We start from the raw sequence: 3690 nt of genomic DNA on the forward strand, positions 1-3690 counted from the left end.
GTTCCAATCCATATCACGTGCATGCTCATGAGATATTTACACACCACTTCTCAAGCACCCCTTCCATTGGTGCTATTGATGTGGGGGTGGGGCGGGGACACAATCCAGCTTGGATGGTTGGGGCAAAGTGTGAAAGTCCCCACCCCTGTAGTTTTGATTTGGTTTGTATAGCCGTGCATGTTGGTTGGCAACCTTCAGTCTCGAAAGACTATGGTATAAGCCTACAGCACCTGGTATTCCCAGGCGGTCTCCCATCCAAGTACTATCCAGGCCTGACCCTGCTTAGCTTCCGAGATAAGACGAGATCGGGCATGGAAAGACTATGGTATAAGCCTACAGCACCTGGTATTCCCAGGCGGTCTCCCATCCAAGTACTAACCAGGCCTGACCCTGCTTAGCTTCCGAGATAAGACGAAATCGGGCATGGAAAAACTATGGTATAAGCCTACAGCACCTGGTATTCCCAGGCGGTCTCCCATCCAAGTACTAACCAGGCCTGACCCTGCTTAGCTTCCGAGTTCAGACAGGATCAGGCATGTGCAGGGTAACAGTTGCTGTTATGTTTACAAAAAAAGGAGAACCTGCAGGATCAAACTTCACATTATAAATAAAATGTAGTTAGACCTTTACAACCCAACCCAATGTGGCACTATGGCATCCCGTGGGGGGGGGGGGGTTTGGCCTCCAGAGGCCTCCTTGGGGCAAGAAACATTTGTTCCCTTCTCCTGGGGAAAGCCACTGCTGGCCCGATGGATCAACTTGGGCCTTCCCAGCAATATTGCTGGCACAAGGCCACAGGAAGGTAGATCAAGCCATGGAAAGGGATTAGGATTCAGAGGGTGCCACTGCTGTTGAAATTGCCTCCTTCCTGGGCCCACTCCACTCTCCTCCCTGCCCCATTTCTTCCCCAATCATCCCATCCCCTGTCCTGTTCCACTATCTCCACGGTCCCCTCATGGCCCCCTCTCGGTCCCTGCCAGTCTTACAGTCAGCAGGTGGTACACAGAAGTGGTCACGCATCACTTCCAGCAGTGGCCGGCCGGCACACTCTGGTGCGTTTTCTTTCACAATGGCTGAAAAGCGTGTTATACCCCTGGAAAGCCTGTTCCGGCAGCATAACATTTTGTTAGGATCAGACTGTCCGCCAGTGTATTTCTGGACAACCCATCCACCCAGCATCTCAAGACTGAAGGATTCCCTCACTGCTTTTCCATAATCTATTGCTATGGCATTGTTCCATCTCTAAACTTTGTTCTCCGGAAGAGTAATCTGTGTTAGAAACAATAGAGTGACCAGAGTTAGATGTACTGTGGATATCCGGCAATTTCCTGCAGGTCATTTAGGTTAACTGTAACAAACGCCCTCTGGTGAAAAAATCTCAAGGGGCCATCTCCTTCAGGCTGTCATGATACAGACAATAATTTATTGTCTCCTCTGTATGAACAAACGAAAAAAGACCAAGAGGTGTTTACAGTTCACACATGTCTGACAGTACAGGGACAAAAGGCTCTTGGATCATGAAGTCATTACTGACAGAGCAAATAACTAACATTTGGATCCTGATATAGGATCCACCACGCAAGTTGTAAAACCTACTCACTGATAGCCTTCACTATTTCCCCTTTCGCATGGGATCTGGAAGCTTTAAGTTTATGCAAGGTGACCCCTCGGAGGGTTGCCTGCACTATCCACTACTTTGAAAAAGGCACAGGAGGAAGCACAGTCTCTGACCCTGTCAGGAGCCTCAAAAAGACTTCCATGTCCTAAAGGTGTGCAAGGCTCTGCGCCCAGGGCATTTGCCCCATCGGATGAATGGGTGGTCTGCCACTGAGAGAGAGAGAGAGAGAGAGAGAGAGAGAGAGAGAGAGCATAGGAAGGCCCAGAGGAGACTTTCCAACCATTCTGGAGTAGATACATAGCTTCAGGCAAGCCAAAAAGGCTTTCTTATGAGGAAAGGCTACAGCAGGGGTGCTCACACTTTTTTGGCCCGAGAGCTACTTTGAAACCCAGCAAGGTCCGGAGGTCTACCCTCCAGGGGGGCAACTTGGGGGGTGATGAGAAGTGGGGTGACTCCATGTGTGGGGCCACGGGGAGGGGTTGGGGAGCCCTCCGGGGGGCAACTTGGGGGGTGACAGGAAGTGGGGTGAATCCATGTGTGGGGCCACGGGGAAGGGTTGGGGAGCCCTCCGGAGGGGTGATGGGAAGTGGGGGGACACCAGGTGTGGGGCCAGGGGGAGGGGTTGGGGAGCCCTCCAGGAGAGCAACTTGGGGGGTGATGGGAAGTGGGGGGACACTAGATGTGGGGCCAGGGGAGCGACTGGGGAGCCCACCAGGGGGGCAATTTGGAGGGCTGATGGGAAGTGGGGGGGCACCAGGTATGGGGCCAGGGGGAGGGGTTGGGGAGCCCTCCAGGAGAGCAATTTGGGGGGTGATGGGAAGTGGGGAGACACCAGGTGTGGGGCCAGGGGAGTGGCTGGGGAGCCCTCCAGGGGGGCAACTTGGGGGCAGCCCCACACCCTCTTCCCCGCCCGCCCTTCCCTCTGCCCTGAGGCGCCTGCTCAGCTCACCCTCTGGGAGCAGGAAAAGTTCTCCGAGGGTGCCGCAGGGCCGATCCCAGCCTCGGGAGGAAGGCGGCGACGCAAGGCAGCGCAGCCCAGCCGCGCCGCGCTTCCTCCCGGGCTCCCCTTACCTGTCCCCAGGGAGAGGGTCTCGGCGGCACCTCCGGCGTCGCTCGCCCTCCCACCGGCCGCAGCCTTGCAGCGCCCGGCTCCCGAGGCGGGGACGGTGGCGCCCGCGCGGGGCAGCAGCAGCAACCAGAGCATCCCCACCGGCCACGGGCTCCCGTGCCGCCTGCCCGCGCCGCCTAGAAGTAGGCAACATCACGTCAACCTGCAAGGGCACCAGGATGCAGGTCTCTTGTTGTCTTGTGTGCTCCCTGAGACAACTGATGGGCCACTGTGAGATACAGGAAGCTGGACCAGATGGGCCTTTGGCCTGCTCCGGCAGGGCTCTTCTTATATTCTTATGTTGATTTCTCCTTAAGAAGAGTGTGCATTTTCTGTAGGTACTGGATGGGGTCCCTGGGCAAGGTGGTCCCCAATCTCTTTTCCAGTTGTGATTTTGAGAGTCATCTGGATGCATCCAAGACATTCTGGCTCCTGAATATGCCCTTGTAACACTGCGATAAACATTTTAAACCATTTTCTCTGGGTTTTGAAATCTTTCCTGGGCCTTTGGCTCTTTCCTATCCATTCTATTTCAAAGTCATAAATCATTGACACCGTTGATCATAGAAAATATATACGATTCTTGTCATGTGACCCTTTTTGAAAGAAACGACCTGGGCTCACCTGAGCAAACAAAATACCCCCCCCCCAAAAAAAGGTTAGTTGAGAAGGGAGTAAGAAAGTGAAAGGATTAAATATCTAAAGCTAATGTGCCTTATCACGATTTGCAGGGGTATTAGAAATATGATTCTCAGTGCATAATATGTATGTAGACATTTTTACTTGCTGTTAGCACAACATATTCCTCCAGCACTTTGAGTAGTCATTAGCACTTTCCCTCTTTCCTTGCTGTTATGCGATCCTGTCATCTGTTTGCAAATAGAAGCTGTTCTTTGCTAGCAGGTGATGAGTTGAAATGAGCGCAGTGGCCTCGGGTTATCATTTCTGGAAGCGACCCCATAAT

The 3690-nt window shown here is 53.2% G+C and overlaps 1 pseudogene; it reads right to left on the reverse strand.

The window, feature by feature from the left end:
* Window positions 1-442: 442 nt before the first annotated feature.
* Window positions 443-562, reverse strand: LOC136638111 (5S ribosomal RNA; annotated as a pseudogene).
* Between the last annotated feature and the right edge of the window lie 3128 nt (window positions 563-3690).

The sequence above is a fragment of the Tiliqua scincoides genome, chromosome 1, assembly GCF_035046505.1.
Source record: "Tiliqua scincoides isolate rTilSci1 chromosome 1, rTilSci1.hap2, whole genome shotgun sequence".
NCBI classification, from domain to species: domain Eukaryota; kingdom Metazoa; phylum Chordata; class Lepidosauria; order Squamata; family Scincidae; genus Tiliqua; species Tiliqua scincoides.